The sequence below is a fragment of the Phyllostomus hastatus genome, unplaced genomic scaffold (genome assembly GCF_019186645.2).
Source record: "Phyllostomus hastatus isolate PE091 unplaced genomic scaffold, TTU_PhHast_1.1 phas_contig_40, whole genome shotgun sequence".
In the NCBI taxonomy this organism is placed as follows: Eukaryota; Metazoa; Chordata; class Mammalia; order Chiroptera; family Phyllostomidae; genus Phyllostomus; species Phyllostomus hastatus.
This window is the reverse complement of record NW_025333872.1, coordinates 77,536,650-77,549,717: the sequence shown is the minus strand read 5'-3', so window position 1 is coordinate 77,549,717 and position 13,068 is coordinate 77,536,650. Positions and strand designations below refer to the sequence as shown.

The window sequence follows — 13,068 nt, the reverse complement described above, 5'->3', positions numbered from 1 at the left end:
AATATAGGCCATAGAAGAAACCAAAACTTGAATAGATCATGCCATAAAATGAAGAAAACAATTATTTCGAAAAGAGAAAAATTAACCCTCATCGCCTTATGAAATATTCCCAATTTGGGGAGAAATTAAATAAAAAATTATGAACCTAGTGCTCTTGTTTTTCCTGCCTAAAGGAACATCGACCAACTGCCACTACTAATGTTCCCAGATTCTCTCTGAGAGTTGGCCCAGTGTCTTCGCTCTGTGCTGCTCTTCATCTGGTCGCCGTCAGAGATCACTCTCCGGCCAGGAGCAGCACGGTGGTCAGTGACACAGACTCCTGTTCGTGTAACCACATACTTGGTCGCAGATTAGTATGACGCGTAAAGATAGAGATAAATTCCAGAAGGAGATGAAACTTTTTGTTCTGTTTTTAATGAGACTTCCTAAAGTGTTCTTGTCACCAAATCTCTGCCCAGTGGTATCTTAGGGCAACATGAACAGACTTCTCTGGGGGCACTTTGTGGATTCAGAGCTTACTTTAACAAAACTAGAAATAAGTTTTTGTTTTCAGAAATGGAGTGGAAGTTAGTAGATCTATCTATATCAGGTTTGGAAAATATAATCACATTTGTAGTTGTGGATGGTTAGAGAAAGTTGACTACAAAGCACCATTTCTCTATGATAACTCGTAGAACTTTAAGAATTGAATAATAATAAGTATGCCTAACATTTATTGGCACTTACTCTGTGCCAGGCCCTGTACAAAGTATTCTATGTAGGTTATCTTCTCACTTGAATGTCACAATAATTCCATAAGATGAAAGCATTGTTATTTCCCAGTGGGAAACTGAAACACAAAAGGTCTTGAAGGGTCTCCTGGAAACAGTTAAATCGAATGTGTTAATGCTTTATCGTAGAAGAGCCAACAATATTAACTCCCTAAAAGCAGAGTCAGTTCGTGTGAATAAGCCTTTAAGCTCAAATGCTACTCAGACAAACAAAGCAGATTCTATGGAAATTGGAAGCAGTTCAGGTAATATTAACAGCAGTTAACACTTAAAAAACAATTTATACTTTTAAAAGCTCTGCTCCATACTGTATACCCTCTCCTCTAATCGTTATGTCACCACTGCGCCTCGTAGTGGGATTCGGCAGGGTGTGGTCAGAAGGGTGTGCTGGGCACTGCTGGCAAGGCTGACCGGAGTGACAGGTGAAGAGGGTCATGGAGGTCTTGACTTCAGGAGAGACATAGTCCGGTACAGTCTCCTTCTTCTTGATCAATCTACCCTGGAAGTTATCGAAGAAAGGCAATTTCAAAATTTTTTCTTGGAGGATATTCCATCCACCCACCAAGAAATTTTAATCAGAGATGATTTGAGGTTAGTGGAGAAAGGCTTAACTTTCTCAGGAGTAGTGGCACTTCAGCCGAATAGCTGTGGGGTGAGTTAAAGACATAAGTAGCAGAGAGTAATCTGGATGTGAGAAGGGGATCTTGGGGTTTGGTGGGAAGAAAGGGGCCCAGAAGCTGTGGTTTTTCTAGTGCGCTGGCAGAGTCACCTGTGACCTTGAGAAAGGAAATTACAAACACCTGCTACACTTCAAACTATGCTACCCACATGCCACAGACAGCTGTTTGAAGAGCAGGAGTGAGGGAATGAGAAGGTAATTTTGAGTATCACCCAAGAATGAGGTGATTGGACTTCTTTTGCTTCTTCCTTGAGACCTAGTTATAAAGCTCATTATATACCCTTAAGTTTGAGCTGACACCTAAGTTTGAGTGACTCCTCAGTGGATGTTTCTAATTTTAATTATTCTTCCTCTTCTTTATATTAGAAAAAGCTTTATACTAGGCACTTTAGACTGTTAACCATTTGATAAGCTGAAGAACATAAAAATGAGTACACCTCAATAAAATTGCTGTCTTCCCCAGACACTTCATCGAGCCTTTCCACCTTAATTTTCTGTCACTGGTATTGTACTGCCAGCAGCTTAAGTTCTTACCAGCAAAACCTTGCGACACATTAAGCATGTCTGTTTCTCTTGTATATTGCTTTCTCCTTGTGCTACATTTCCATTTCCTTAGCCAGAATCAAGGCTCTCCTGTCTGACATGTCTGACATGGAGAGGGATGGTCTCCTCCGAATTTTTTTCTTCTTGCTTTATTCATCATAACCAACTCTGCCCTTCATGACCACAATTCCTATGATTTTTTAATAGCTTCATTTGGCTGTAAATCACATAGCATAAAATTTACCCTTTTAAAGTCTACAATTCATTAGGTTTTAATGTGTTCACAGAGTTTTGCAACCGTCACCATTTTCCAAGTTTAAAACATACTCCGTGTGACCCACAAAGAAACCCTGTGCTCAGTAGTCGTCACCCCCTCCATTGCTCGCTCTCCCTGCCCCCGGCAGATGCTAAACTACTTTCCGTCTCTGTGGATTTGCTTGTTATGGGTACTTTATATAAATGCAGTAATATGATATATATCACCTGTATCTGGCTTTTTTCCACTTAGCATAATGTTCTCCAAGTTCCTCCATGTCGTACCATGCGTCAACATTTCATTTTTATGGCCAAATAATATTCTATTATGTGGACATACCATATTTTATGTATCCTTTAATCTGTTGATGAGCATTTGAGTTGCTTCCATTTTTAGCTGTTATGAATAATGTTATATGAACATAGAGGTTTCGGGTGGGTGTTTTTTCAGTTCCCTTCAGTATATATTTAGAAGTGGAATTGCTGCGTCATGTTACCTGTAGGTTTAACATTTTGAGGAACTTTCAAGATGTTCTCCAAAGTGGCTCTGAAACATTTGACAATCCCACCAGTCATGTATGAGGGTTTCAGTTTCTCCTCAGCCTCATCAACACTTGTTATTTGTTATTATGACCATCCTAGTGGGTAAGGGGTGGAACCTTGTGATTTGGATTTGCATTTCTTTAATTACTAATGATGTGAGCATCTTGTAAAATGCTATTTGTGTATCTTCTTTGGAGAATCTATTTAGATCTTTTGGCAATTCTCTAACTTGGCAAGTTATTTTACTATATAACTATATACATTAGACATATTTTTAAACATATTATTGTATATGTGTATATTGGATTAAGAGCTTATACAAAATGTAGAAATAAATTTTTGTTTTTAGACATATAAGCGAAGTTAGCAGATCCATTAGGAAGGGAGTAAATGAAATAGCAAATAGAAAAAGAATAGGAAAAAATAATTAAACCAAAAATTGGCTTTTTTAAAGATTAAGAAAATGAACAAAATCTTAGCTAGACTGAACCAGGAATGGGGAGTAGGTAACATCCAAATTAATAAAATCAGAAAGATAGAGGAGATACCACTGCTGGCCTTAGTGACTTAAAAAAGATTATAAGAGAGTGCAACTATATGCAAACAAATTAAATAGCCTAGATGAAAGGGACAAATCCATAAAAAGAAACAACTTAAAACTGACTGAAGAAGAAAAAGAAACTGAGTAGACTTGTGAGAATAAAGTGATTGAAGTCGCAGTCCAAAAACTTCCCACAAAGAAAATCCGGGGCACAGAATGCACCATTGGTGAATTTTACCAAATGTTTTAGAGAGGCAATAATATCAGTCTTTTACAAAATCTTCCAAAAATTAAAAGAGAAATGAACATTTTCCAATTTGTTTTATGGAGTCAGTATTGCTGTGATCCCAAAACTAAACCAGAACTTTACAGACCAAAGTCTCTTATGAATATGGATGTAAAAGCATCAGTGAAAATACTAGTTAACAGAGTTATGACATATAAAAATGATTACACACCATGACCAAGTAGGATTTGTCTCAGGAATGACAGGCAGATTTAACAGATGGAAATCAGTCAATGTAATAGGTCATATTATAGCACTAAGGACAAAGCCCACACAATAATCGCAATAGATACAGGAACAGCATTTAAAAATATCCACCATCTTTGTATAGCCTTTATCAGGTTTAGGAAGTTCCTATGTATTCTTACGTTGTCGAGTGTTTTTATTAGGAAAGGATATTGACTTCTGCCAATTCTTTTTTTTGTTTGTTTCTGTTGCTCAGATTAGATCACATCAATTTGCTTATCCTAAATCTTCACTGATTCTTTCCTCTGCCAATTCAGATCTGTTGAGTCAGCCACTCTCTTGCATATTTTACCTTTGAACTCCAGAATTTCTATTTTTTAAAAATAATTTCTAAGTTTCTATTGATACTTTCCATTGCTGAGATATCATCTCATACTCTCTCTTCATTCTTTAATTATGGTTTCCTTTTGATCTTTTAATATATATAAAATTTTTTTAAACTCATTGTCTAGTAAATCCAATATCTGGGCTTTCTGAGGGACAGTTTTTATTGACTACTTGAATTCCTGGGGAAGGTTATGCTTTACTGTTTTTTTTTAAATGTCTTGTAAAACATTTGTTGCTAACTGGACATTAGAGATAATATAATGTGACAAACCTGGAAATCAAACCCCTTACCCCCACCCTTCCATGGTTTATCATTTTTGTTACTGTTACTACTTATTTAACAGTTAGTGAGTTTCCTGGAGTAATTCTATAGGAAGCCTGTAATTTTTGTGTTGTGCAAGCACTGAAGTGTCCACTTGGTGTTCAGTTGAAGACCAGATGGAGATTTCCTGAAAGGCCTGGAACCCAGTCCTGCAGCCTTTTCCCGGGGGGCTCTGTGCGTGGTGTTGGGATGTGTTCTCAGTGCTTCGGCAGGAGTCTGTAGCTCTGCCTCCCATGGATTTCACTTTCTGCTCCCGCGGACTGCGGAGGTCAGCTGGAGGGGAAAGAGTGGAGCCTTCTCTGGTTGTGTGCAGGCACACATACAGCCCGGCACACCCTTGTGGCCTTCTGGGGTTCCAAGAATGTGTCAGAGCTTTTCAGAGTATCCTGTAGATGTGGCATTTTCCTTTTAATTTTCTGGCCATCCCTTTACTTGTCCCAACTTCTGTTACCACCTAAGTTGCAACCGATTGTTTTTGACGAATGCCCCAGGGATATGGCTGTTCACACGGCTGGCTCTGAGTTGCCTCAAATAAAGACAAGCACTGAGAATGGAGCTTTTCAGGAGCTGCCACACAGGTCTTGTAGTGCCACTTCTCTGGAGATGGGGCTTTGGAGGCTCTGTGAACCTGTCCTGTCCTCTCCTGGGACTGCCAGCCTGCTAGTTCCCAGAGTTACCACAGTTGTGAGTCTGTTGGTTTCGAAGGCTGCCGTGGAGCTGGCAAGAGGATAATGACAGCAGGGCAGCTTAAAACTCCACATAGCTTGTTTGCCACAGTTACCAAGAGTTAGGGATCTGGTTTTCTTGCATTGCTCTTTAGATTGTTATAAACCTTTGGCTGATTGTCAGAGTTCTTAAAAAGTTGATTTTGACAATTTTTGCCAGTGTCCATGCTCTTATGAAAAAGCCAATTTTTACTACTTCCACATTCCGGAAGTGTTTCCCTCATTTGTCTCTAAGCTCAGAAATTTTTATTTGCTTCTTAAAAGTTCTATTTGCTGATTTCTATTTTGCCATTTGACATATTGTTTGGTAAGTTTTATTGTATCCTATTCAACTGTCCACATCTCCACATTGTCACAATTAGGTGGTTAAAGTTGGGGCATCTTTCACTAAGTTTCTTCCTCATGCTTCTACTTTCTTTTTTTCTTTTTTTAATGTATTTTATTGATTATGCTATTACAGTTGTCCCATTTCCCCCCTTCACTCCCTTCCACCCTGTATACCCTGTCCCACCCACATTCCCCCCTTTAGTTCATGTCCATGTGTCATACTTGTAAGTTCTTTAGCTTCTACATTTCTCATACTATTCTTACCCTCCCCCTGTCTATTTTCAACCTACAATCTATGCTACTTATTCTCTGTACCTTTTCCCCCTCTCTCCTCCTCCCACTCCCCTGTTGCTAACCCTCCATGTGATCTCCATTTCTGTGGTTCTGTTCCTGTTCTAGCTGTTTGCTTAGTTTCTTTTGGTTTTGCTTTAGGTGTGGTTGTTAATAATTGTAAGTTTGCTATCCTTTTACTATACATGTTTTTTTTATCTTCTTAGATAAGTCCCTTTAACATTTCATAAAATAAGGGCTTGGTGATGATGAACTCCTTTAACTTGACCTTATCTGGGAAGCACTTTATCAGCCCTTCCATTCTAAATGAAAGCTTTGCTGGATAGAGCAATCTGGGATATAGGTCCTTGTCTTTCATGACTCAGAATACTTCTTTCCAGCCCCTTCTTGTCTGTAAGGTTTCTTTTGAGAAATCAGCTGACAGTCTGATGGGAACTCCTTTGTAGGTTACTGTCCCCTTATCTCTTGATGCTTCTAGGATTCTCTCCTTCATTTTTACCTTGGCTAATGTAATTATGATGTGCCTTGGTGTGTTTCTTCTTGGGTCCAACCTCTTTGGGACTCTCTGAGTTTCCTGGACTTCCTGGAAGTCTATTTCCTTTGCCAGAATGGGGAAGTTCTCCTTTATTATTTGTTCAAATACATTTTCAATCTGTTGCTCTTCCTCTTCTCCTTCTGGCACCCCTATAATTCACATGTTGGAACGTTTAAAGATGTCCTGGAGGTTCCTAAGCTTCTCCTTGTTTTTTTTTTTTTAATTCTTATTTCTCCATTCTTTCCTGTTTGGTTGTTTCTTTCTTCCTTCTGGTCCACTCTATTGTTTTGAGTCCCAGTTTCCTTCCCATCACTATTGGTTCCCTGTGCATTTTCTTTCATTTCCTTTATCGTAACCTGCATTTGTTCATCTAATTTGCAATCAAAATCAACCAATTCTGTGAGCTTCCTGATCACCAGTGTTTTGAACTGTGCATCTGGTAGGTTGGCTATCTCTCGGTTGCTTAAAAGGATGAGTTCTGGGGCATTGGTTTGTTCTTCTGTTTGAGCCATCTCTCTCTCTCTTTTTTTTTTTTTGGTCTGGTCACTCTTGTTACGGTAAGGGGTGGAGCCTTAGGTGTTCACCAGGGCTGGGCACCCAGGTCACTAGATTGTGACATTGTATGTGGGGGCAGGGTTGAGGGAATAATGGCGGTTGCTCCATTCTCTGTGGGGTCTCAGTCCCTTCTCTGGGATCCTGGGTTGCGCGCTCTGCCCTGCTCCACAATCGCCGCCTCACTGGGTCTGCCAGCTGCCACTTGTGTACTCAGGGTCCACCCACTGTGGTCTTGTGCGCTCCAGATGCCTTATGCGCCCCCGGATGCCTTATGCACCCAACTCTCTCTGCTGTCCACGCTGGGACCCGCGCCTGGTTGCTCGTCTCCGCCCCTCCTACCGGTCTGGATGAACGGGTCTATTTCAACTTCTTGGCCGTCCGACTTACATTCAGATCAATTTTCTGTCAGTTCTGGATGTTATTCTGCCTCTGAATTGTTGTTGTTCCAGTCTTGGTTGTGCATGGAGGTACGGTGCGTCTACCTATGCCTCCATTTTGGCTGGAAGTCTACTTTCTATTCTCTTTTTTCTCCACTAGAGCACATGCTCACATATGTGCACATGTGTTTTTCCTAGAGTATTTGGGTTGATGTTAGAATTAGAAATAGACAAGGTGTTTAAATGGATACGCAGTTAAATAGTGATGTCTGGCTGTCAGCATCATAAGATGCTTTTCTCTTTCCATTTAAATTTATTACTCAAAATTTTTTCAGGAAGTCTTTCCCAGCTAACTCTACCTATAGTCATTTCAGTAATTCCCTCCACCTTTAAATATAAACTGCAGTGACGACGTAGATATACATGACAATATACATACATAAACTGTCATCTTAGCCCAATTTTTATTTCCCATTTTGGTGGCCTCAGCAAACCGTGACTGAGAAGCTGAAGAAAAGTGCTGTTATGATCTTTAGGTGCATTCTTTATAAAAATACCAAGTCCTGAAGACCCTTCTTTGGGCATACTCTTAAGGAAAATCACAGGCATTGGCCCTAGCATCCTCGTATTTACTTGTTTACATGAAGACCTCCAACTTCAACTTAAATATGTAGGTTTAATGATTAACAGCATAGCCTTAAGAGAAAAGCAGACCTGCTAACACCTAGAATCTGCCAAACTGTGTGATTTAGATAAATGATAGTTCTCTTAGTTTATAATTAAGAAACCAAAGGGTGGATACAAATATATATATGAACTACATAGTGTAAGATATATTTTGTATAATAGGTATTATATACACTGTATAATAATAACTACAGTGTATATTATATACACTGTATATAATACGTTATAAAATATATATAAGTACTTAGCACATCCCTGGTACACAGTAAGCATTAAATAAATGGTAGATACATGTATTTCTAGATATATCCAGATACACAAACATATCCATAGCATAGCAGATTATTAACTGTTATTATGATTAAATAATAACAGTAGATGTACATGATGCTGAGAAAAACCCAAACTAAGATTTATATATTTGTTTTAGAACTAGTGACTTTTAAGACCTTGGTTGAATGAAACTAAAACATTTAAATGAGATATTTTGTTTTTAAATAAAATATTTCATAAAACAGATTATTATAAAGATATTAATTTATGCTAAACTAGGAATAAATATTTTAAGCATATAATATTTGAAGCAATATGTTTTTCTTAATTATATCCTAGCATTTTCAGGTCAAAAACTGTATGCTTCATTTCTTTATTTCCCCTGCTGTGTGTGCACAGGGCCACATATGCACACACTGAAGACACTTATCAAAGGGATGAGATATTTATCTTTTTAGAAAGTGTGTATAATTCTGTTTCTGAATTTAACAAGTGTCCTTAGGAGTGCTCCTAATAGTTCTCAAAAGTTTCCGTACAGACTGGAGATATCAAAGACCACAACTGCACCTAGAGCTGGTACTCAGGAAGCCTTGGAGATGCCATGATCCATCAAAGAGATTTGATTTCAGTTCTCAAAAGACTTGTCTCCAGACCTCATGTTATTTTTAATAGGTCTGTTATCTCTGTTATGTATATATTTAAGCACAAATATTTTAATACTTAATGTATTCATGTGTTTATATTCTTAAAAACTTTAATAATTTGTTTCCATTTTAATATTTACAAGTTTGTATGTTTATATATTTTCTTATAAAGATTTTTACTACCTCTCGCAGCACTTGTGACTATGAGTAAATAAAACCAAGGGTAAAACCAAGAGCAGTAGGGTAAAAAGAAAACTATTTCATTCATTATAAGGGATTTATTCCTGTACGTAATCTCTATAAATCACTGCTTTAAACTATGGAGTATAAAATTTATAACTACTGAAAGTGAGTATCTGCAAATTATGAATGTTACTTGCAAATACTTGAATTATTTTTGTTTAAAAATATTATCTGTATCTAGTTATTTTACTAGAAATTTTAAATTTAGTCATAACTCATGCTTCATTAAGATAAATGTAGTATGCTTTTCTGGCGTAATTCGTAAATTATTTTAATATTCAATATCGGTATTCACCCTGTTACTATTTATTGTCAGCCTAAAAGTTGATAAACAGAAGAGAGATTAAAGGTGTGTCTCTCTAAAAAGGGCTACCAGACCAAAACCAGCTAAGCAGCGGATAAAATGGACGCCTCCTAAAGGCAGAGGTTTCTCTCTGTTGTCTAGTGCTTCCTTGCCAGCCTGCAAGAGTAGCTGAGACACCTATTGGTGCTCAACAAAGCTGGATAAACAGATTTAGTTTTTCAATTTTGCTTGTTTTTTTTATTTTAAAATTTTTGCTAATCCTTAAGAGGCTGTAGGGAAACCTAAGAAGTCGTGACTATGACTCCTAGTTGTGGTTTGAGCATGACCTTGTTGAAAAAATGATGAAGTAGATGTTAAATTACTCAAATCGGGAGCTGGTCAGCATTTCAGTGAGACAAGAGGGAAACTAAGAAAGATAAGTAAAGCTACAAGGGAAGGAGGAATGGGCTTAACTTTAAAGTTTTGCCAGTAACAATTTGTTATAAGATTTGACTTTAAATTGTTTCTTACCCATTCAGTTGCATCACTTGTTATGTGCAAAAAACAGTGTACATGTTTTATAAAAAAGGTTGAAATAAAGTATTGACTAGGCTTTACATGTTAATCAGAATCACATGGAAGGCTTTTTAAAACTCAGACGGCTGCACCCATCCCCAGACTGGGTGATTTCAGTTGCTCTGAAAGGGGCCCAAGAATTTTGCATTTCTAACAAGTTTCCAGGTAATGTGCCTCTTGTGGTTTGGAGACCTCACTTTGAGAACTCTCATGTAAACCAGTGATTCATAATCCTCTGTTTACTATCCCTCCCAAAAAAGAAGATTCAAGTACACTATAATTTTTCTTGGCTAAAAACAACAACAAAAATTTGTATGTAGTCTAGTTTATAGAGGTCCACATCATGCTCTTGATTTTTTTAAGGAAATAACCAATAAAAAGATAAACATTAGAGCCTTTTTCAGTTAAGAACTACTAATTCATTGTAACAAAGTATATGAATTGTGATGTCTGTAAAAAAGGCTTAATTGATACTAATCACCCTATAAAATGAGTTGCTTATTTGTGAACTCCAAAGGTCAGGTTATTCCTAGTTGTCAAAGAAGAAAGAAGTATTTCCACGTGGCAATTCAGAAGAAATGCTCTATCATTATTGTTTTAATTATTACTATTGGATTTTCCTGTATAGTGTTGAAGCAATCAACACTAGCTTTTCCAATTCATGTATGATTACAAATAATACAGCTACACTGTTATCCACCAGATTAAGTTTTTGAATTTACTTTCAAATTTATGAATGCTGTTTTTCTGGAATAGTTTTTGGAGTAACTGGTGTGATAGAATTTTAAAGCTGGAGAGTAGACCTAATTATCATCTTGTTCAATCCCGAGTTGACAGTCAGTCAGTCTGAGTGCCTGTAACATACTTCAGTTTCGGAGGGCCAGACAGAGCTGGAAGCTCACTGGCTTGAGGCCTAGCATGGTGTTCTTTCCATTGCTCTTGGTATTTACTTTACCAAAAGGTATTTGGAATCAAATATTTTCAAACATTTGTTTGGTGAAGTGTTTAGGGTTCACATACACCAGCGTTTTACAGCAGGACAGGAACAGAGAGTTTGTCTGGTTCGGAGACAATAAACTCTGTGCAGTTATTTACTTTCTTTATCTCTGTTTTCTTAATCTGTTATTACCCAGATAAGATCAATTAAAAATAACAGGACCTTGGTTTCTTTCTTACAAATATCGTTAAGATCATCTTACATAATATTCATGGAATTAATCATGAAAGACTATATATTTATATCACATGATGCTAGACATTGGACTATATGTTTGTTTATTCCTCTGGTGAAGTAAAAATGGAGTCCCAATGTTACTAATAGTCAAGTGGTCATTTGAATATTTAATAATGTACTTTGTACAATTTGGAATTTTTAAAGATTTTTATGTATTTATTTTTAGACTGAGGGGAAGGGAGGGAGAAAGAAAGGAAGAGAAATATCAGTGTGAGAGAGAATCATCAATCAGTTGCCTCTCAAATGTGCCCCAACTGGGGACTGAACCTGCAACCCTCCATGTCCTGACCGGGAATTGAACCAGCAACGTTTCACTTTGTGGGAGGACCCCCAACCAACTGAGCCACACCAGTCAGGGCTCTACTTACTTTTTTTTAATCTGCCCTATTTTTCTATTTTAATAGTAAATACGAAATATTCCTTTACTGACATTATTGAGAAATAAGACTTTCCTAAAGCTTATTTTATTTCACTTATTAATTAATTACTAGGAGGCAGTGGGTAGGCATAGTTGGGGAGGCTACTGGGACCATGCCCAGGGGCTGCCTGGTAGCAGCCTGTCTCACTGCCAAAGGCACTGATTCTCCCATGCCTGGTGGTTGGTGACAGGACAGTGGGCAAAACATGCTACTCGTGAGCTAGGCCAATGGTGCCTTCGCAGAGGAGTAAGTGCCCACTATCTTCAACCACTACACAGTCAGCATCAGCATTAGGGGGCAAGTGGTACCTCCTAGGACTCTGACATAGCCCGAAAGGAAAAGTGTGATAACGCAGGAAGATGGTGATTGTCTGAGACCTTTATCTTATCCATTGATTGATGTCTTACGTGCCCTTTTTATTAATAGTAGCTCAGACTGATCTCTGAGGTGACCCCAAAACTTTAGCAAGATTGAATGATATGAAAGAAAAACCTATATTTGTGGAACAAGAGTAGAAGCCGTAAAAGAAATAGGAACATGCTGCTTTGTACAGCATTCAGTTTTAGCCCAGAAGGGACTGTAGACTGTATTTGGTGAGGCTGTGAGAGCCATTTTAACTCCCAAGAAATACACAGGAAAAAAATGAATAGGATCAAGACATACAAACTGTTGTTTGATTAGCTGAGAAATATCAGGGCCAAGCAAATGGTCCATTTCTCTGAGAAAGCATACGAAATGGTACAGCTATATGTGCCATTAATAATGAATGTATACATAATGAATGAAAAATAATGAAATAGTTTAAAGCGTGAAAGACGGGGAGTAAAAAAATCCTTTCCTGGGCCTGGCCAGGCAGCCCACTTGGTTAGAGCATCATCCTGATACACCAAGGTTGGGGTTCAGCCTCTACTCAGGACACATACAAGAAGCAACCAGTGAATGCATAAATAAGTGGAGCTACAAATCAGTGGGGTTTTTTCCCTCTCCCTTCTTCTCTAAAATCAATAAATTAAAAAAAATTAGATATATATTTTTAAATATAACCGTATTCTCAGAATTCTATAAAATTCTATAAAATTCATTGTTTCCTAAATGTTCGAGAAACAGCAGACTCTGAATTCATAATCTATTATAAATACTTTATTTCAACTAGAAGATACAATCTCTCAAGGGTTCCATAGTTTAAAAAACTACAATCACATCATGTTTGAACCATGTAACAAACCATGCTGTAAATGGAACTTCCTGGCTTGACCATACACATTTCTACATAGTCTTTATGTAATCTGCACAAAGAAATACCTTTTCCCGTTGTTCCAATTAATTGTTTTGTATGTAAGTTGCTTTCTATTTCAGTTTATCCAGAGTGGTGAAATAACAGGGCCAG

General features: G+C 37.6%; 1 protein-coding gene and 1 pseudogene across 1 annotated transcript in view; both read left to right on the top strand.

Moving 5' to 3' along the window:
• AHI1 (Abelson helper integration site 1) overlaps nucleotides 1–13,068 on the top strand; it is a 188,783-nt gene that overhangs the window by 127,709 nt on the left and 48,006 nt on the right. The window lies entirely within an intron of this gene.
• LOC123821428 lies at nucleotides 5,008–12,366 on the top strand (annotated as a pseudogene).